The following is a 22,539-nucleotide window of genomic DNA, read 5'->3' as shown; positions in this document are numbered from 1 at the left end:
ACACGTCAAAATTCTCTGCAATGAAGCAGGATCACAGGGAATAGCCCACTGAATTTTTAAATCATCTGGAAGAAACAGCACAAAAATATACTAATATCCATCCTGGAACACAGGGGGGAAGGACTCAACTGGCCCCCATATTTGTGGGGCAGTCCTCAGATGTGGTTAGGAGGGAATGACAAAAAGCTGAGGGACAAGATCAATCTAATTTAGGGACATTGTTGGAGGTTGGGAGAATCAGTGGGAATCAACTCAGCAGGAAGGAGTTGCAGTTCTGGAAGAAATCCCTGAGGAAATGGTGCCCCCGGGGAGAGGAAGAGGATGAGAGCATGGGCAGCCTGCTTCAAACATCCCCCCAGGAGACTTGGGATCAATCCCTGTGCATCCTGTAAGAAAGATGGACACTGGAAATGGGATTGTCCACAACTGAAACTTCAGAACCCTCCCAACCCTCTCGTGGCATCACTGAAGACGACTGAGGGGGCACCAGAGGATTCTTCCCCATCAGAACATCTGGTTCCAGCCAAGCTAAGGACAATTGGTTGTGGCTGTGGGAACTTGTTCCTGTGTTAAATAAGGGAAAATGAAACTCAAGTCACAATTCTGGAACAATTGTCTGGTGTGCCAGGGAATTGGGAAACTGGGCCATTTTTAATGCTGTGGATTTGAAATTGGGAAAACAGTGGTTGGCTCCCCAGTGTTTGTATTTCCCCAATTCCCCAAAGCCTCTGCCTGGGAGAGATCTCTTGGCAAAATTAAATGCCACAATCCAATTGAAAAATGGTAAAATATAGGTTATTATTGCAGAGCCTAATTCTGTGGAAGATTCTAGTTTTGCATGAGAGTCTCCAAAAGCAGAACTAATCCATCTGCCAACGTCACTTGGGGATGCAGTGATTCCAATAGGATGGGCTGGAGAGGTGCCCCCATGATCCAAAAGAGCAGAACTGTGAGAATTCCAGTGAAACCTGGAGCAGGGTTGGTCAGGCCAAAGCAATAGCCTTTGAAAATGGAAAGTTGTGAGGGATTCTCACTCTCTGTAGAAAAATTGATGAAATTTTGCTTGTTAAAAGAATGTGAATCTAAATGGAATGCTCCAATTTTGCCAGTCAAGCAGGCAAATGGAAGGCTATCCCAGTTAGTCCAAGACCTCAGAGCTATAAATGATAGAGTAGAAGATATACAAGCAGTTGTAGCAAATCCTTACACTTTGCTAACTCCCCTAAATGAAAGTTTAATGTTTCACAGTATTAGATTTGAAAGCTGCCTTTTTCTGTCTCCCTTTGAGTTGTGAAAGTCAAGAGCTTTTTGCTTTCAAATGGGAAAATCCAAAGACAGGGAGGAAAACCCAGCTGACTTTGGTGGTCCTCTCACAGGGGTTTAAAAATATCCCCCCAATATTTGGAACTCAATTGGCAAAGGAACTGGAGGAATGGAAAAGTCAAAACCCTCTTGGAGCCTTGTTCCAGTGTGTGGATATTTTGATAGCCACTGATGCTGAGCAGCAATGTTGGGATCAGACACTATGGAATTTCCTTGGACTGGGTGGATATGGGGTGTCCCAAACACAAAGTGCAAGTAGTCCAGACCCCAGGAGCCTCCCTGGGCTTTGGAATTCTCCAAGGACAATGGAGGCTGGGCCAGGAAGGAAAGAAGCAACCTGTCAACTGCCCCAGCCCCAGCAAAGGAAGCCCAGAGCGGGATTGCTTCCAGACTAGAGGAGAAGTGTATTGGGGCACAGCTGACTTAGGAGACAGCTCCTGGGAAAGTCCTGGTTGGGAATTGTTTCCCAGTGGGGGCAGCTTTGTCCAGCGTGGAAAACAATTCTCTGGATGCACAGGAACTCCCCCAGCAGGTCATGGAACTGGGGGCACTCCTCTGCAGTGCCTCAGCCCAGAAAGCAGAACCAACTGTGCTCACTCCAGCTTTGGGATTGAGTCAAGGAGAACAAGTTAATCCTTGGACTTGCTTGAAGATCTCCAGAAACCAACAGAGGCTGCTGTCCTGCACTGCAGAGTGCACCAAGAGGGGGAGACCAAAGCAGAACTGGGGAATCATTTGGCCCATAATTCTGCCAAAGAGGCTGCAGAAAAAGGCACTTTAGAGAGTAAAGTTTTGTCTTTACTAACCCTGACAGAGATACCTCTCCCAGTAGAAAAAAATGAGTCTAGTGCTAAGGATTGTCAGCTCATTGAAACCTTAGGAGCAAAATTGGCTCCAGGAGGCTGGGCAGTTACCCCAGGTGGGCAAATAATAGTCCCTGAACCAGTCTGGTGTGACCTGGTGGATGGGGAACATGAGGGTATTCCTTGGAGTGAAGCAAATCATTGAAACATTTGCACAAGTGGGTTATAAGTTCAAAACTGCCCCCAATTGTACAAGCAGTGAGTCAGCAGTGTGGTGTGTGAGAGAAATGATCCAACCCCTGCCAATGCAGTGGGAATAGGTGATGTAAAGTGTAGAAATGTTCCAGGAGAATGTTGGCAGATGGATTTGACTGAATTGCCCAGAAAAGGGGGGTGTAAAGATCTCCTAGTCTTGGGGGATACCTTCTCTGGGTGGCCAGAGGCTTTTCCTTGTTGTACTAAGAAGGTTTGGAAAGAGACTGCAATCCTGTTCAATGCAATCCTCCCTGTATTTGGGATGCCTTTGGGAATGTCATCAGACAGAGGTTCCCACTTATTGTAGAAACAAAATGCTTCACTCTTGTTTTGCTCTTCTGAACACAGTTCAAACACTGTTGACATGGGAGGAAAATTTACATCTCTTTTTAGTGCCAAATGTGATCCAAGTGTTGTCTAAAAGTGTCTGTATTAAGTAAGCAAGACTCTGTAATGAATCTGTAAACTGTGTGTGTAATGTAAAGCCCTGTCTGGCTGTCCCTGAAGTGCTGAGACTGAACAACAGCCCCTGAGCCAAAGCTGAGCTCTAGATGAACCTCCCAACCTAATGGGCTGTGTCTCCATGTATCTGCTCATCAGCTAAAACTGGGTCTATTTGTTGGTACAAATGTGGTGTGATGGGACTCCACCTGTGTATCTGCTCCTGAACAGACAGGTGTGCTTATTAGTCAGATCTGTTAGTCTGGGCTCATTAGTGAATCCTGTTTGTACCTGTTCATTAATGAAATATGTCTGATTGTGAGCAAAATGTGATCTTTATCCTTCTGTATCTGGAGAGTGGTCAAGGCCATGGCAGTCGATGTCTGGCCTTGTTTGGCAGCAGATGGGGCAGGGGGAGCCTTGGTTTGGGAGAAGTAGAACATTGCTCCCAGTATTCTGCTCTGGCCAAATAAGGAACAATAGAATCTTAGAGAAGTCCTGGAGAATTGGATCAGGGCTGGAACTCAAGCAAACAGGATGTGAGCTGAGCTCTGGGGACCCAGAGAAGATCAAACCAAACATGATGGTCTCTGTGGGGAAAACCAATGATGCTGAGAACTGAGGTCAAGAAGGGGACACCTGACTTTGGGGGGGCACCAGATGCCAAAAAACCCACCAGAGACCCCCAGAGAAGACCCCAAATGACCAAATAGGTACTTGCAATAAGGGATGTGACTGTGTAAAGCAAAGTAATGGACATGTGTTCAGTAAGGGAGAATATCCAATGCCTCTGGAATCAGTGTGTGTAATCCCAAGCCCTGCCTGTGTCCCTGAGCAGGCTGGATTAGAAGAACTCTCCTGCAGGTGTCCAGCACGCTGCCCTAAAGAATGCCTGCTTCTTAACACCCCAACTGGGGTGAAGGGCTTGGGTTCTGCTGCTTGTGGGGATCATTTCTGGCCCCCAGATGGGACCCTGTGCCTGATCTCCCGCGGATCCGAGGGATCTCTGGATCTTCACGCCGGCCCCAGGACTTTCCTGGAGAAGAGCACAGATCCCAGGCCCAGTCTGGGATGTGGGGAAGATCCCATTGGATAATAAGGCATTCTTTTGGGGAATCCTGCTCATGTAAGATGTGTGGATCTTCCAGCACTTTGGGTGGGTTATTTGGTATTCCACGATTTGGTGTCTGGCTTTGTTTTATCCACTGATCATTGTTTTGTGTTTGTATTTGTCTCTGTACTGTAACATTTGCACAGGTGGGTTAGGGGTGCAAAACTGACCCAGTTGTACAAGCAGTGAGTCAGCAGTGTGGTGTGTGAGAGAAATGATCCAACCCCTGCCAATGCAGTGGGAATAGGTGATGTACAGTGTGGAAATGTTCCAGGTGAATGTTGGCAGATGGGTTTCACTGAATTGCCCAGAAAAGGGGGGTGTAAAGATCTCCTAGTCTTGGGGGATACCTTCTCTGAGTGGCCAGAGGTTTTTCCCTTGTGACACCAACTGGGCTGGGGAAGTGAGTGGAATACTGTTGAATCCAAGAATCCCTGGATTCGAGGTACATTTGGGAATGTCATCAGACAGAGGTTCCCACTTGATTGTAGAAGTGGTACAAGAAGTCAAATCAGGGATGCATTATTCCAGAATTCCAAAGGCCAGAGCCCCTTGGGTAATTGAGAGGTTGTCTGAGAAGAAACAAAATGCTTTAGTCTTGTTTTGCTCTCCTGACAATAGTTAATTGGGTCTTGACTTGGGAGCAAAATTTACATCTCCTTTTAGTATCAAATGTGACCCAAGTGTTACCTCCAAGGGATTGTTGGGTGTGCACTCATTTCCCTGAAAAGACAAGAAGCCATTCACCATTTCTGCCTCCCCTATTCTGGCAGAAATGATTCCTGGTCACTGGGTGAGCACTTGTGTTCCCCAAAAAGTAGACCCAGCAGTTAGTGTGCAAGTACCCCCCCATCTCTGACAATCCTGCCTGTGTCCAAAGCTGTGACCCCCACTGAAGGGACAGAAGAACTGGATTGTGTTAATGAAAGGGGCACGTTTGTGGGAAATCACAGCCAATGTCCTCAAACCCTTCCTGCTGGGGAAATGACTGATCCTTGGCCGGTCCCCAATGGAACAGGGTGGTGTTGGCTGTGTGGAAATAACACCTGTGAAGGGTTGCCCCAAAGCTGGAAGAGCATTTGTATTTCAGCTTGCATCAGAATTCAGTGCTGTAGCTGTTCTAATGCCTCGAGCTGTAAAATGAAATAAAGCTCCTAAGACACTCCATCCCTTCAGGAGCTTAGTCTGAAGAAAAGGAGGGATTTGATGTGGGACATAGAACACTGCTCCCAACATTTCTCTATGGCCAAAGAAGGCAAACCATAATCTTGGAGAGGTCCTAGAGAATTCGATCGGGGATGTAACTAAGCAAACAGGATGGAAGCTGAGCTCTGTGCACCCAGAGAAGATCAAACCCAAACGTTACAGTCTTTGTGGTGAAAGGTAATGACACTGTGTCTGCTCAGAACCGAGGTCAAGAAGTGGACACCTCAACTTTGGGGGGCACCACATGCCAAAAAACCCCCACCAGAGACCCCTGAAGAAGACCCCAAAGGACCAACTAAGGACTTGCAATAGGGGGTGTGACTATGTAAAGCAAAGTAAGGGAGAATATCTAAGGAATATAGAAACTGTGTGTGTGTGATATAAAGCCCTGTCTGCTGTCCCTGAAGTGCTGAGGCTGAACAACAGCCCCTGAGCCAAAGCTGAGCTCTAGATGAACCTTCCAACCTACTGGTCTATTTATCCATGTATTTGCTCCTTAGCTAAAACTGTGTATGTTTGTTGGTCAAAGATGTACTGTGTGCAAAGACTACCCCTGTATCTGCCCATGAACAAAATAAATGTGCTTATTAGTGAGATCTGTGAGTCTCAGCTCATTAGTGAATGATATTTGTATGTGTTCATTAGTCTTATGTCTGATTGTGAGCAAAATGTGATCTTTATCTTTCTGTCTTTAGAGAGTGGTCAAGGCCCTGGCAGTGGATGTGTGGCCTTGTTTGGCAGGACATGGGGCAGGTTGACTGCCTTGGTTTTCCCCTTAAGCCCTGGCCAGGCTGTGGGTGGAACCCAGGAGGAGAAGGGAGCCAGATGGTTTTGCACACTCGTAGCTCTGTGAGCTTGTTTCTGCAAGGCCAGAAAAGCTGGAGCCCCTCCCAGCAGAGATGGAGCCCTCCCCTAGGAGTGGACGCCCTGGGTGGGATTCCCCGTGCCCGGGAGGGGTTCTCCAACCCTTGGCTGCGACCGGGGCTCCCCCGCTGCCGTGCGGGCCTGGCTGAGGGGAACAGATGAGGGAGCTGGGCAGGGACTTTTCTACTCACTCCAGGCACTCTTGGTAGGAACGATGAGGTGCATTACTGAGCTCAGCCTTTTGTCATTCTTTGCTGCTTTGCACTGCAGGAAAATTACACACTTGTTCTCCAAAGTTGGTGTCGGTGTCTCTTGTGCTGACCCTCGTCGTGGGCAAAACAGTTCCATGGGGCCCTGCAGTGTCACAATGGTCCCCTGATTCCATGGGACAACATTCCTAATGTACTGTCTAGACTAGAGGAAAATCACAGGAAGAGCCCTGGTTTGTTAGGACTTGCTTTGTCTGAATGAGCCCTGTGGTGCTTTTCGTGCTGAGTCCTTGAACCTCAGGTACTGAGGGGAGATTGCACAAACCTTTCCATTAGTCAGAGTCAGAAGGAAAACCCAAAGTATCTCAAAGCATTAATGGGTCCCACTGAGGGGCATTCCCAATACAGGCTCCTCATGGACTCGCTGGAAGAGAGAATTGGAGGCCATGATTGCACAAACTTCTCTTGAGATTCAAAAGCAAAACCCAAAGGCCTTGGAAAACCCTGCAGTCCCTTGAAGCATTAAGGACTTTCCTGACAAAGGGCCATTCCTGACAAAGCCTCCCCAGGGACTCTCCAGCAGATCCTTGGGGGCCGTGAGTGCAGGGAGGCAAAGGCTCTGGGCAGGCAGCTGAGATGCTGAGCACAGCCTGGCTTGGTTGGAGGCAGCAGAAAGGCCCAGCCCTGACCCCCAGCCCGGGGAAGGCAGATCCTGTCCCTCACACCTCGCTCAGGGCTCTGCCGGGGGCACTGCCTTGGGGGGTGACGCTGAGGGAAGGACAAGGGGGTGCCAGTGCCCAGCCTGCCCGGGCCCTTTGCTGTGCCCTGCCAGCAGCAGCCTCCCCGTGCTGTGCCCAGGCTGCTCCTTTCAGCTGCGGGCACAGACAGGGCCCAGCTGTGCCTGCTGCTGTCCCATCCTGCGCTCAGCACGAGGGACGGGGCAGCCCAAAGAGAAGCCCCGTTGCTGGAGGGAGCCCAGGCCCTCGGGCAGAGGGGATCTCCCAGGGCCTGTTCCAGCCAGGGGCCTTGTGCTGGGCTGTCACAGGCCAGGGCAGGGGCAGCTGGAGAGCCCCTGGCCCAGCCCTGAGTCACAGGCTGAGCCATCAGCTCCTGCAGAGAGAAGGGACCTCACAGGCCCTTCCCCAGCCACCTTCCTGCTCTTGGCCTGTCCCCTCCAGGGGCACAAGTGACCTCACAGCCCCTTCATAGCCACCAGCTTCCTACTGGGTGATGAGTTCCTGAGGCACAACTGACCCCTTGATACTGTACCCAACCATCCCCCTCCTTGTGGAGGACCACACACACATAAACTTGTGTCCTCAAATTTGTCCAGTAGATTCCCAGGATTTCCATAGGGAGATGTTCCTCACAGGAACTGCTGTGTTTGCACTGGTGCATTTGATAGCTCCACTTCTGCCTCTCTCTCTATTCTCCTTTCAAAGAGCTCTCCAAGGAGAAGATTCCTTGAACTGTAGAATAGCAGAGGCTGGCAGAGCCCCCTGAGCAGCCCTGCCCTGGCTGTGGCTGGGCTGCAGTTCCCTCTGCCCAGAGCAGCCCCTGTCCTGCTGGGTTGGTGCTCGTGGCTGCAGCGCTGTTGGTCCCAGCCCAAGGCTTTGGCTGTCCCTGGGCAGTGCTGGCCCCACAGGAAGTGTCTCTGCAACCACCCCCACCCAATGGGCTGGGCTGGGCAAGTGTTTCACAGGGGACATGGCTGGGACAGCTGGGCTGGACTGACCCAAGGGATATTCCATTCCATGGGATGGCATGATCAGCAATAACTGAGAGAGGAAGGGAGAAAGGGCAGGGAGGAGGGGGAGAGACGTGGATGCTCTTTATTAATACATTTGTCTTCCAAAGAAACCTCTCCATGGACTGAATTCTTGCCTCCCAGGGGTTTTCTTTGTTTCTGCCTGCGGCCTCTGCTTTTTCCTTCCCCCTCCCCAGTTAATCTCCCTTTATGTTGACCAGTGATTTTTTTCCCTGCTTTCCCCCTGTTGTCTGACTGAGGAGGGGAAGTGAGGGAGCAACTTGGTTGTCACTGGATGGCCAGACAGGTTTAACCACAGTCACCTTGCCCAAACCTTCTCTTACAGGCACCCCCAGAAATGTCAGGTGTCCACACCTGAGCTTAGTCACGCCCTGCTCACCCCCTCCCCCAGGGCTGTTCAGAGACAGGAGTCCTTCCCTTGCACACAGTTCCTGGCAGCAGGGCAGTGTCTCCCTGGGCTTCTGCTGCCACTGCCAGGGACTGGAAGCCCCTCAGCCCTGGGGGCTGTCAACTGCTCTGCCCCTCTCTGAGATGCCCCACGGCCTGAGGGGTGGACACAAGGAGCTCTGTGCACAGAAGCACATCCCAGGGCTGCATCCAGAGGCTTTCCCAGGGCATGTGACTCTCCAAGTGAGAGCTTGTCCCTCTGGATTTATGGCCCCCCAGGAACAGCTGATGTTTGTGCTCACTAGGGTTCATCTCCCCACACACACATAGTGCCCACACTGAAGTCTCCTCAGGACTAAGCAAAGATGGATTTTTGACCTGGTCACTTGATATCTCTCTGTGGAGAGACAACCAACCTCTTGCAGGTGGGGTGAGAGGCCAGGGCTGGGAATGGGGGTGGCAGGGGCTGCTCTGTGACAGTGGCCCTGGGGCACCTTCCCAGGCTGTCCCTGGAACAAAGACACAGCCCAGCCCCTGCTCTGCTGCTCCCTCAGGGCTGTGCCAGGAGCTCGGGCTGTGCCAGGACACTGCTGTGTGCCCCCACCCTGCACACTCCCACTCTCAGCTGGGCACTGGCATTTGCTTTGCCAGGGCATTCCTTGGGCACATTGCTGACAGGGACTGTGGAGGAAGAGCCTGAAGCCCTCCTGCCCTGCCCTCAGGAGATGCCCTTGGCTGATGGAGCTGCTGGTGTGGAGCCCAGCTCTGTGCCAGCAGTGCCAGGGCCTGTCCCTGCCTGTGATCCCAGCACGGACACGCAGCAGGACTGTGCCCAAGCTGTTAAGAAGGGGTCACCCAGGAAAGCTGTCCATGGAGTTGCTGCAGAGACCCAAGAAAGAAAGCAGCGACCTCTCAGACATAAGAGGACTGAGACCAATTCCTTTGATTGTGGTGGGGGGACCTCTGGCCTGGCATCACAAAGTCAGACAGTGAATACTCTGACCAGGAACAGGAATGGAGGGTCCCTGCCTTCGGCCAGGAGGAGGAAAGGGATGGTCGGGTCTGCTGGACTGGGTGGGTTGGATGGCCTGGCACGTGGGATCCACAGAGGTAGATAAGGGTGCACAGAGCACACTGATGCCATCGAGGCACAGAAGTGCAGAACCCATCTGGATCTCTGGAGTGACAGGGGATGCCAGGAATTGTCAGTGTTGGAGGCTGAAGTGACTTTAACGGGACAATTGGGAAAAGCACCCCACTGAGACTGGCCCAGAGGCCCCTTGTATCCTTGCCATTGATTACCTCAGGAGGGGAGACTTCAAAGATCCCAAGGGGTATCGATGGGCTTTTGGTGTGGCTACTGTGGCTACAGAGAAGGTCAAACAATTACCTACCCTGCCTGGCCTCTCAAAGGATCCTCCCATTGTGGGATTGCTGCAAGTCGAAGACCAACAAGTGCCCATTGCCACCAGAACAGTGCCCTGAAGGCAGGATGGCACCAACTGGGACTCCACAATTCCCATTCAGGAACCAGTTCATCGACTACAGAAACAGGGAGGGATCAGCAGGACCCGCTCACCCTTTACCAGCCCCATATGGCCAGCGTGGAAGCCTAATGGGGAGTGGGGGCTGACAGTGGACTATCGTGGCCTGAAAGAAGTCACGCTGCCTCTGAGTGCTGCTGTGCCGGACGTGCTGGAACTTCAGATGAGCTGGAGTCAGAGGCAGCCCAGTGGGGCCACAACTGATACTGCCCATGTGTTTTTCTCCATTCCTCTGGCAACAGAGTGCAGACCATGGTTTGCCTTCACCTGGAGGGGTGTCCAGTACACCTGGAATCAAGTGCCCCAGGGGTGGAAGCACAGCCCAACCATCTGCCAGGGACTGATCCAGACTGCACTGGAACAGGGGGAGCTCCAGAGCACCTGCAATCTATTGAAAATATCACTGTATGGGGCAAAACAGCAGAAGAAGTTCTTGAGAAAGGGAGGAAAATAGTCCAAATTCTTCTCAGAACTGGTCTTGCCACAAAGCAAAGCAAGATAAAGGGACCTGCACGGGAGATTCAGTTCTTGGGAATAAAATGGCAGGATGGATGCTGCCCTGTGCCCCTGGATGTAGTAAACAAAATAGCATCTATGTCTCCACCAGCTAACAAGAAGGAAACACAAGCTTTCCTAGGCCTTGTGGGTTTCTGGAGGATGCACATTCCAGGTTACAGTCAGCTTGGGAGCCCCCTCTGTCGAGTGACCCGGCAGAAGAACCATTTTGAGTGGGGCCTTGAGCAACAACAGGCCTTGGAGCAGATCAAACAGGAGACAGCCCGTGCAGTAGCTCTGGGGCCTGTTGGAATGGGACCAGCTGTGCAAAATATCCTCTACAAGGCAGCTGGGGAGCATGGTCTCACCTGGAGCCTCTGGCACAGAACACCAGGAGAAACCCGAGGTCGACCATCAGGGTTTTGGAGCCGGGGTTATCGAGGATCAGAAGCCAACTGAAAAGGAGATACTGGCAGCCTCTGAGGGGGTTCGAGCCGCCTCAGAAGTTGCTGGAACAGAAGCGTGTCTCCTCTTGGCACCACGTTTGCCTGTGCTGCACTGGATGTTCAAAGGGAACATCCCCTCAACTCATCATGCAACCAGTGCTCCATGGAGCAAGTGGAGCAAGCTTTGATCACACAGCGAGCGCGAATGGGAAAACCCAGTTTCCCGGGGATCCTGGAAGAGATTATGGACTGGCCAGAAGGCAGGGATTTTGGAGCACTGCCTGAAGAGGTGACTCGTGCCCAAGAAGCACCACCATATAATGAGTTCCCAGAAAATGAAAGAGGGGATGCTCTGTTTACTGATGGATCTTGCCGAGTGGTAGGAAACCATGGGAGGTGGAAAGCTGCTGTGTGGAGTCCCACACGACGGGGCGTTGAAGCTGCTGAAGGAGAGGGTGAGTCGAGCCAGTTTGCAGAAGTGAAAGCCATCCAGCCAGCCCTAAAGATTGCCAAAGGAGAAAAGTGGCCTGTGCTACACCTCTACACTGACTCCTGGATGGTGGCTAATGCCCTGTGGGGGTGACTACTGCAATGGAAGAAGGCCAATTGGCAACGCAGGGGTAAAGCCATCTGGGCTGCTGCATTGTGGCAGGACATCACTGCACGGGTGGAAAACACGACTCTGAAAGTGCCTCACGTCGATGCTCCCGTGCCCAAGGGTCGTGCCACTGAAGAACATCAGAACAATAAGCAGGTGGATGAGGCTGCCAAGATTGGAATGGCCCAGGTAGACTTGGACTGGGAGCAGAAGGGTGAGCTCTTTATAGCCCGATGGGCCCATGGAACATCAGGACATCTGGGAAGAGATGCGAGGTACAGGTGGGCTCGTGATCCAGGGGTCGACCTGACCATGGAGGCCATCACACAGGTCACTCATGAATGTGACAAGTGTGCAGCAATTAAGGGAGCCATGCAAGTAAAATCTGCCTGGAATAGAGGGCGGTGGCTGGATTTCCAACATGGTGAGGTCTGGCAAATTGATTACATTGGACCACTGCCACAAACACACCAGGGCAAGAGCTACAGACTCACCATGGGGGAGGCAACAACTGGCTGGCTGGAAACATATCCTGTAAACCAGGCCACTGCTCAAAACACCATCTGAGGCCTCGAGAGGCACATTCTGTGGTGACATGGGACCCCAGAGAGAACTGAATCAGATAATGGGACTCACTTCTGGAATAATCTCACAAGTTCTTGGGCAAAGAAACATGGCATTGAATGGATCTATCATATCCCTTATCACCCACAAGCCTCTGGAAGACTGAGAGGTATAATGGACTGTTGAAAACCATGTTGAGAGCATTAGGTAATGGGACATGGAAGCATTGGGAGGAAATTCAGCTGAGGCCACTTGGCTGGTCAACACTGGGGGATCTGCCAACTGCCCTGGTCCTGCCCAAACAAAACCCCTACACACTGTGGGAGGGGATAAAGTCCTGGTACTACACATGGGGAAGTGGGGGGGGAAGTCAGTGTGGGGTTCTCCTCCCATGAGAAAAGGCAAACCCATCTGTGGGATTGTCTTTGCTCAGGGACCAGGGTGTACCTGGTGGGTAATGAGGGAAGATGGGGAGACCTGGTGTGTGCCTCGAGGAGATTTAACCCTGGGGGAAAGATGATCTGTGTTCTGAGTTGTGTGTTGCAGGAGGTAAAGTAGCAGGAATGACATGAACCAATGAAGAACCAATTGTGTGAGGAGGAAGGAGAGTGCGATGATGACCCGGGACGGGCTGGTGTCGGTGCCCAACGATTGATTGTGTTGCTTCTGCTGTCCTGAGTACCCATCCTGATGGAATGGAGCCCAGCATCTGGAGGGGTGGAAGAAGGCCATGAAAATGGGAAAATAAGACCTATCTGTAAAAGGGCGGGGAATAGCAGTTAATGAAAATGTATAAATATGTACGTTGGGTCTAAAGACAGTTTAGGAATGTTTAAGTAGCATGTGTTGGTAAGGAGGGATCTCAGTAATGAAGAATAAATACAATGGAATAGTCAGAAGACAAATAAATTTTGTGGGGTCTCAGTATGACACAAATGGTGTGGAATAAGGGGTGGAGACTGTATTGGGTCTGGCTGAGCTGCAGTTCATTTCCCCAGAGCAGCACTGCCAGTGCTGTGCTCTGCACTGGGAGCTGGAAAGGTGTTGATAACACACTGGTGTTTGGGCCACTGCTGAGCAGGGCTGGCACAACATCAGCACTGTCACATTCCTCCTCAGTTGAGGGCAAGACCCTGGGAAGGGACACAGCCAGGTCAGCTGAGCCCAACTGACCACAGGGACATTGCAGACCATGGGAGGTCAGCTCAGCTCTAAAAGCTGAGGCCCAGAGCAGGAGGGGGGCATTCATTGCCTAATGGCTGCCTGCTGAGGAACCCTCACAGGTACCCAAGCCCTGCTCCTCGGGAGTGGCCGACCATGGCTGCTCATGGGGAGTAGAGAACAAACCCTGCTGTCTTTGGCTTCTGTGTGCACAAGCTTTGCTTTGCTTTTTGCTTTAAAAAAACTGCCTTATCTCAATCCACTATTTTTTTTTCCACCTTACTCTCTCCCCTGTCCTGCTGGGAAGGGGAGTGATAGAGCGGCTGGGAGGGCACCTGGTGTCCAGCCAAAGTCAACCCACCACACACCTGAACACTTCCAGAGACTCCACCACCTCCCTGGGCTACTTGTTCCAGTGCCTGAACACTCTCTCAGTGGAAAAAGTTTTTTTTTAACATCTAATCTGTGCCTCACCTGATGCAACCTAAGGCCATTTCCTCTCTTCCTGTCACTAAAGGCTTTGCAGAAGAGACCAACCCCCACCCCACTAAAAACCTCCTTTCAGGTCACTGCAGAGAGCAATGAGGTCCTCCCTGAGCCTCCCCTTCTCCAGACTCAACCAGCCCAGTTCCCTCAGCCGTCCCTCAGCAGACATGTTTTCCAGAGCCTTCCCCAGCTCCGTTCCCTTCTCTGGACACGCTCCAGCCCCTCAAGGGCCTTTTGGCACTGAGGGGCCAGAACTGGACACAGCACTCCAGGTGGGGCCTCCCCAGTGCCCAGCACAGAGGGGCAATCAGTTCTCTGCTCCTGCTGGCCACACTCTTCTCCACAAAGGCCACGATGCCCTTGGCCTTCTTGCCCCCCTGGGCACACTCTGCCTCATATCCAGTCGCTGTCAAGCAGCACCCCCAAGTCCCTTCCTGCTGAGCAGCTCTCAAGCCCCTCTGCCCCAAGTCTGGAGCGTTCCAGGGGGTTGTTGGGGGCCAAGGGCAGGCCCTGACACTTGGCCTTATTGATCCAGCCTGTCCAGATCCCTCTGCAGAGCCTTCCTGCCCTCCAGCACATCCACACTCACACCCAACCTGGTGTTGTCCATGACTTTCCTGAGGGGGCACTCGATCCCCTGGCCCAGATCATCAAGAATGATGTTAAACAGGAGCAGCCCCAACCCTGAGCCCTTGGGAACCCCACTAGTGACTGGCCCCACCTGGATTTCCTTCCATTCCCCACCACTCCCTGGGCCATCAGACACTTTGTCACCCAGCAAACAGGTCCCCAGGCAAGCCATGAGCAGCCAGTTTGTGCAGGAGATGCTGGGGGAGATGGTGCCAAAGGCTTTCTGGAATTCCAGAGAGACACATCCCAGCCTTTCCCTCAGCTGCTGAGCGGGTCCTTTGTCAGAGAAGGAGATGAGGTTGGTCAGGCAGGACCTGCCTTTCCCAACCCCACGCTGGCTGGGCCTGATCCCCTGGTTGTCCTGCCCGTGCCATGGGATGGCACTGAGGAGGATCTGCTGCATGGACTTCCCTGGTCCTGAGGTCAGTGGGACAGGCCAGGAGTTGCCCAGATGCTCCTTTTGGCCCTTCCTGGGGATGGGCATCCCATGTGCTTGTTGCCAGTCAGCTGGGACTTGTGCAGTTGTGCAGCACTGCTGGGCAATGAGTGAGAGTGGCTTGGCCAGCTCTTTCTCCAGCTCCCTCAGGACTCTTGGCTGCATCCCATGTGGGCCCAGGCACTTGGGGGGGTCTCACTGGCAGAGCAGGTCACTGACCATTTCCTCCTGCATTCTGGGGGCTTCACTCAGCTCCCCATCCCCAACTGCCAGCCCTGGGAGCTGGGGATGCTGAGGATAACTGCTTTGGGTGTTAAAGATTGAGGCAAATAAAGCAATAATTAACCTCCTGGAACCAAGGACCACTGTGACACTGCAGGGCCTTCTGGAGCCCTGGGACACTGGGCAATCTCATGGAATCAAGGCAGCACTGTCACCCTGGGAAAACTCCTGGAATTCAGGGCCCATTGTGACACTGCAGGTGTCACACATGGAACAAAAGGAACCCTGGGATGCTGCAGAAACTCCTGGAACCAAGGGACCATTGTGACATTGAGGGGGCTGATGGAATCAGGAGTCCATTGGGACAATCCAGGGCCTCATGAAATCAAAGGAATTCTGGGACACTGTCAAACCTCCTGCAACCAAGGGTTCCTGCTGACATGTGTGTCCTCCTGGAACCAAGGGAGCCCTGAGATATTTCTGAACCTCCCAGAATCCAGGGGCCATTGGGACCCTGCAGAACCTCCTGCATTCAAGTGGTCCTTGTGAAACTGCAGGCTCTCCTGGAACCCAAGGATTCCTGGAACACTGCAGAGCTCACGGAACCAAGGGGCCACTGTCCCACTGCAGCTGCTTCTGAAGCACAAGGGACCCTGGGACAATGGGAAATCTCCTGGAATCCAAAGGGCATTTTGGGACTGCAGGGCCTCATGGAACTAAAGGAACCTTTGGAGACTCTGGAAGCTCATGGAATCCAGGGGCCATTGGGACATGTGGGGCCTCCTGGAAGCAAAGGAACCCTGAGAATTTCTGTGGGAACAAGTTAAGGCAGCAGCAGCTGCATTCAGTTAATCAGGATCAACCAGGAGTGTTTTGCCCTTGACTGGTGTTTTCCATCCAGAGAGGGCTGTTTGCCAAAGGGGAAACCACTTGGAACGCTCTGCATGGCAGCCTGTGTTTTTCTCTGGTGGCTGAACACAGCCAGCACATGAGGGGAGGGGGATGTGTGGGATCAGGGCACTGCTTTGGGGCCATGCTGGGAATTCCAGTGGACTAAAAGACAAAGCCCAGGCGCTGTTTCCAAAGGAACCCCAAGGAAAGGGGGACACTGGAAAGATGGGAGGACAAGTCCCACAATGGAACTCTGTGTGAGCAGCCTCATTTTCTCCTTCAGCACCCACAGGAGAGGGGGCAAAAACTGGGGGTTGGGACCCCAAAACTGATTGGGGGGGATATTGGAGATTGAGGGGACAGTGGGAAATTGGGAAGAACAGGGAGAAGGGTGGAAAAGGGGGGGTGGCCTGGCAGGTCAAACAGTCCCGTGGGGGTCTTTGGACACAGTGGGGTTCGCAAAGGGGGGTGGCCCCCCTGAGCTCCCAACTTCCTGTGGGGTGCTGGGGGCTGCTGGATCCAATCTCAGCCTTGGATTATCCCAACAATTTCAGTTTAGAGGAATTACAGAGCTGTGACTGAAACACTTTTGTCCCCCAGATTTAAAGGATGGCAGATCAGATCAGTTGATAGAAATTAATTATTTAGGGTTACAAATGATCAGACAAAAGATCTTCATCACAATTATTTACTGCACAATAGAAACACTAAAACTACCAGGAGTACAGGAGAAGATAGGACAGTGCTCTACACTAAAGCAATTGTTGAAGTGATTCTACTCAAGCTGGCACCAAAGCAACAATTCTTAATTAGAGATGGATGGAACTCCCCCAGACCAACGCTGGTGGGGAGATCTCTGCTCTCAACCTCCAGCAGTGACCTTGGGGGGTCCCCAGCCAAGGCAGGAATCTCCACACACCCCCCAGGAAGGGTTCTGTTGGAAGAAGCTGCCCCAGGGAAAGGGGACTGGCCCTTTGTGGTCAAAAGGGATGGACTGACAGTCACTGGACTCCAGGGGTTGCCTCCCCATCAGGGGGTTCATTTGGGGTGGAAGCAGTGGTGAAAGTTCTTCCTGCAGTCGGGGCACTCGAGGGCTTCCCTTGCCGGTGGGTCCATTGGTGTCTGGTCAACTTAGAGCTCTCGGTGAAGCTCTTCCCACACTCCCCACACTTGTAGGGCCTCTCCCCGGTGTGGATGTGCCGGTGCCTGATGAGGTAGGAGTTCTGGTTGAAGCTCTTCCCGCACTCGGGGCAGAGGGAATCCTGCTTCTTGTTGCAGAGCACTGCAGGCACAAATTGGCTGCAGAGAACCTGGTCTCTGCACAGAAGCTGGTGGATGGAGAGGAGCTGGCTCTGGCCAAGGTTACTGTGTGGCATGCTTTAGTCCTGGCTGGCACCAAGGTGCTGATGACTGGCGTGGGGTCAGTGACACTTTCCCTGCCTTGCTCAGGTGGCTGTGCTGCTCCTGTATCACACCTCTGTGAGCTGCAAGAGCCCTGGTGACTGGAATGAGTTTGACTACAAGACCCAGGTAATCCCTCTGGGGTTCCCTCCCTCGGGGTGCAGCAGGAGCAGCGGTGGCTTTCAGGGGGTGCTCTGAGACCTGCCCTCCTATTCTGGGTCCCCTTAAAAGACAGTGTGGAGTGGGTACTGCAGTGCTCACCATTGGTTTTGGTCTGTCAAAGGCTTGTGGCAGCAAGTGTGGGCACCAGCATGGGTAGGCAAGGGAGCTGCCTGCTGCCCCAAGTCTGCTGTGGTTGCTTCCTGTGAGCTGCAGCAGAGCTGCTGACCCCATGGCTCCTCTGACACAGGTTGAGCTGGCATCAATCCTCAAATTTGTGCTGGATAATGAGGAGAGTCTGAATGAGAACCTAGAGCCATTTCTGCTGACGAAAGGTGAGTGCTGTGTCTGCTCATGCCTGAGGAGATGTGAGCTGGTCTGAAACCTCTTCCCACATTCCCCACACATGTACGGCCGTTCCCCAGTGTGGATGTGCTGGTGTAGGATCATTTCAAAGCTCTGGCTAAAGCTCTTCCCACATTCCCCACACTTGCAGGGCTTCTGCCCAGTGTGGATGTGCTGGTGTAGGATCATTTCAAAGCTCTGGCTAAAGCTCTTCCCACATTCCTCACACTTGCAGGGCTTCTGCCCAGTGTGGATGTGCTGGTGCTTCACGAGGGAGGAGCTGTGCCTGAATCTCTTCCCACATTCCCCACACGTGTAGGGCCGTTCCCCAGTGTGGATGCGCTGATGTTGGATCAGGATGGAGTTGCAGTTGAAGCTCTTCCCACATTTCCTACATGAGTAGGGCCGTTCCCCAGTGTGGATGTGCTGGTGGATGAGGAGTTTGGTGCTCATCCTGAAGCTCTTCCCACACTCCAAGCACCTGAAGGGCTTCTCCCTGCTGGGAGGCTGCTCAAGGACCACCAGCTCAGAGCTCCCCCTCAAGCTCCGGCCGCCTTCCCGGCACAGGCTGGCTCTTTCCTCCTCAGAGCACCCTGGGCTGGCTTTGGAGCCCCTCCTGCGGGGGGATCTCCGGCCCTTTTCCTCCCCGCTGCCTTCCTGCGCCGGGGAGCCCTTCAAAACGGCCTCTCCCACCAGGGTCTCAAGGGGGGATTTGTCCTCCGGGCTCTCCGTCCTCAGCTCGGGGCCTGGGGCAGGAAGCAACAAGGACAGGGAGGGGATTTGCCTCCGGCCCACAGGGAAGGCCAAGGACATCCCCCCAACTCCGGCCCCGGCAGGACGGCGGCGCCAGCGGGGTTGTCCTGCAGCCGGGGCCATGCTCGGCTGACAGAGCCAGCACAACACCCGCCCAAAGGGACACTGACTGCCTCCTCACCTGCCTGGGGGGCCCAAGGCATCTTCCTCTTCCTCGCAGCCTCCTTCATCTGGCCAAGCTTTGGGAAGGAGAAATCCTGATGGGGGGGAAAACAAGGGCTGAGCGTGTTGGTTTGGGGGTTCCTCCTGCCCAAGTCCATCTCTAGAACACATCGGGCATCTTGTGACCAAAAAAACCTCCAAAACACAAGGATTCAGCCCTGTAAAACAAAAACCACCAAAATTCAGGAAAAAAACCCCTCAGAAATATCAATATGAACCCCTCCTCAAACTGAAAAAAGTTAAAGTTTAGCCAGTAAATACTCCAAAATATGAAGATTCAGACAATTAAAAGGTGTTTAATTGGGAGGCTGAGGGGAGTGAGGTCCTTTCACGAGCACTTGATTGAGTTGCTATATATTAATAAAGAGCTGTATTAATGTAGTTTCACTTAAAACTTGCCAGGGCTGTTCCTCGAGCTTATCTGGCCCCCTGTCAGTCCGGGGCTCCTTCTCCAAACCACCAATCCAAGTGTGCCAAACGCCCTGGTTGGTCAGTGCTGGCTGGGGCAGCGGGCACTCGCTGAGGGGATGAGAAAACTGCACCCGGGGCTGGGCTGAAAGAGGCTTCAGCACCACTTCTGATGGCCCAGGGGCAGCATCTGGCTTCTCCCAAACAGAGAGATGGCACTTGTTCCTCTGCAGGGAGTCAAGGGCAGGAGGGTGACTCCTGCTGCATGGATGGAATGGCAGAGGAGCCCTTGGGTCCCCAGGATGGATCAGCACTTGGAGATACAAACTGCCCTGGGGCTCAGGATGCAGCTGCCAGCACAGATTTCCCTGCAAAGTCTGCAGTGAGTTGAGCTCTGCAGAGGAGATTGTGCCCCATGGATGGGATTGCAGAGGGGCCCTCAGGTCCCCAGCAGGAATCAGCAACCAGCAATAGACACAAAAGGCCCCCACGAAGATTTCTGGGGGAGTGTCCTGGAGGGGGTGGACAGTGTCACCCCACCAGGGCAGGGCTGGCAAGTGGGAGGCTGCTCCAGGGCTCTGCAAGAGGCCTCGTGCTCTGCTCGGCCCCAGCACTGGCTGGTCCCAACACCCCCGGCTGCCCCCGGCCCTGGGCAGCTCTGCTGCCACAGGCTGTGCCCTCACCGTGGCCCTGCAATGGCCCTGCCTGTCCCTCACCCGGGGCCCTGCCCACATCCCTGTCCCTTGGCTCTCTCTCTGCCAGCTCAGTGTGGGGCACACGGGCTGGGGGTCCCTCCCAAGCCCCCCGGGCAGCCGGCGTTGGCTGGGGGGATGTGAGGGCTGGGCCTCCTCAGCACAGCCCCGGCCTCGTGCCCAGCGCCTCTTTCCTGCCCCACACAAGAGCTTCCCGGCCCCCCAGGGCTCCCCTGCTGCTGCCTCTGCTCCTGGCCCTGCCTTTGCTGCTCCCTTGCCTGGGGCAGCGGCTGCAGGGGGGGATGGCAGCAGCTTCAGCTCCAGGGCACTTCCTGGGGGGAGCTCAGCCCGGGGGGACGGGCAGGGACCTGATGGGGATGGACAGGGGCCCAGCAGGGACAGCCAGGGCCTGCAGGGGAAGGCACAGGGACAACCTGGCCCCCCACACTGCCAGGGCTGTCTCTGCTCCTCCTTGCAGGCTCCGTGGCCAGGCACAGTTGGTGTTCCTGGGTGCCCACCATCTCAGCACTTGCAGCCGCTCAAATCAGCGCCTGCAGCTCTGCAGCAAAGCCCCAGCTCACCTGGCACACAGGGGATGGACACAGCACCTGCTCGGGGATGGGCACTCACAGCTTTGTGCCTTCCCCACCACGGGGCTCTCCTTCCTCAGCAGCACCTCTGCCTTGCACTTATTCTCAGCCTCACCTCAGGGACAGCTCTGGGCTCACCTCCGCGCCACTTCTCAGCCTCACCTCAGGGCCAGGGCTCAAGGACAGGAACCTGCAGGGAGGGGACATCAGGTGCAAGCTGAGGGCTGCCTGCCTGCACTGGCCTGGGGGCTTCTTTCTCCTTCTACAACCAGCCCAGAACTCAGCCTGCTTTGCTAACACCACACATTTACAGACTAACCTTGCAGACAGATATGGACAGACATCTCTATCCCCCTGGGGATGGAGCCTCAAGCATGTGCTGCCACAGGAATGGCAATCAGAGAATCACAGAATCAGCCACGTTGGAAAAGACCTCTGAGATCATCAAGTCCAACCCTGGATCCAACCCCGCTGTGCTTCCCAGACCATGGCACTGAGGCCACATCCACTCTCACCTTCAACACCTCCAGGGACGGGGACTCCACCCCCTCCCTGCCCAGCCCATTCCAAGGCCTCATTACTCTCTCAGCAAAAAATTCCTTCCTAATATCCAACCTAAACCTCCCCTGGCACAGCTCCAGACCCAGCCCTCTTCTCCTACTGCTGCTGCCTGGCAGAACAGCCCCACCCCCACCTGGCTACACCCTCCTGGCAGGGACTTGCAGAGAGTCAGGAGGTCTCCCCTGAGCCTCCTCTTCTCCAGCCTCAACACCCCCAGCTCCCTCAGCCTCTCCTCACACCACTTGTGCTCCAGAGCCCTCCTGCCTTCCAGCACATCAATACACCCCCAACTTGGGGTCACCTGCACATTTGCTGATGAAATGCCTGGTTCTGCAGCAGCTGCAGATGCTCAAGGGGCAGCAGGACCAAGTCAGGGGCCTGGAGGGGCCTGGGGGGCTTTGGGGTGTGAGAGGGTCCTGGGGGAGCTGGGGAGGGGCTTTGGGGATTGGGGGTACAAACCAGGACAGACCAGGACAGACCAGGACAGACCAGGACAGACCAGTACCTCCTCACTGCTCCCCAGATCTCTCCTGGAGCTGGGCCACCTGAGACACCTGAGCCCCCCCAGTGCCCTCCCAGTACAGCCCAGTGCCCCCAGTACAGCCCACTGTGTTCCTGTCCCAGGGTGCCGGGGGATCCCTCTCTGGGGGGGGTTGGGAGGGATTTGAAGGAAGAGCTGGGGGAGGTTTGGGGGGATCTGGAGGGGTTGGATGGGGATTTGGTGGGGCTTTGGGTGCATTTGGGGGAGTCAAAAGGGTCTTGTGGGCACTGGGGGGTCAAAGGGATCAGTGGGGGGAGGGGATTAAAGGAAAAAAAGGGGAGTTGGGGGACATTTGGTGGGGGGTTAATGGGGCCTAGAGGGGGAGAGGGGCTTCCCTACAAGCAGGTCAGTCCTGAGACTCCCCTCATGTCCCCAAGACCCTTTTGGTGTTTCCAATTCCCCCCTTGACACTCCCAATTCCACTGTCCCCAAACCCCATCCCTGATGCCCCCAACCCTCCATCTCACTCCAGGAGACCCCCCTGGACCCTCTGACCACAAAAACGCCCCCCCCCCCCCCCCCACGCTCACAGAAAGGCCAAGGGCATCTGGGGACACACTGGGGACAGTTGGGGGGCTTTGGGGAGCACTGGGGGATTACTGGGGTGTACTGGGACACACTGGGGGGAACCAGGGGGCACTGGGAGGGACTGGGGGTTACTGAGGGATGCTGGGAGGGCACTGGGAGGGACTGAGGAGTTACTGGGGGATTACCAAGACACACAGGGGGACACTGGCTGGTTACTGGGCCATACTGGGGGTTACTGGGTGCACACTGGAGGATCACTGGGCCATACTGGGGGGCAGTGGGAGGTCACTGGGACACACTGGGTGGTCACTGAGGGGGTTACTGGGCTGTATTGAGGATCACTGGGAGGTCACTGGGATATACTGGGGGCACTGGGATCCCCTTACCCGGATGTGCTACATCTCCCCCCCGCACTTTGGGGAGCAACCCCAGGACCCCTCCCCTGGGGGCTGGGGGACCCCATGAACCCCACTACTGGGCTTTAGGGGACCCCCGGGCC

General features: G+C 54.2%; 1 long non-coding RNA gene across 1 annotated transcript in view; it reads left to right on the top strand.

Moving 5' to 3' along the window:
• LOC135405712 (uncharacterized) overlaps window positions 1-5,735 on the top strand; it is a 958,894-nt gene extending 953,159 nt beyond the window's left edge. Inside the window, exon 2 of the long non-coding RNA XR_010425970.1 lies at window positions 1,377-5,735. This is a non-coding gene — a long non-coding RNA (uncharacterized LOC135405712). The remainder of the gene's footprint in view (window positions 1-1,376) is intronic.
• Window positions 5,736-22,539: the final 16,804 nt, after the last annotated feature.

The sequence above is a fragment of the Pseudopipra pipra genome, chromosome W (assembly GCF_036250125.1).
Source record: "Pseudopipra pipra isolate bDixPip1 chromosome W, bDixPip1.hap1, whole genome shotgun sequence".
Classification (NCBI taxonomy): domain Eukaryota; kingdom Metazoa; phylum Chordata; class Aves; order Passeriformes; family Pipridae; genus Pseudopipra; species Pseudopipra pipra.
Note: the sequence above shows the minus strand (reverse complement) of the source record. Positions and strands in the feature narration are given on the sequence as shown.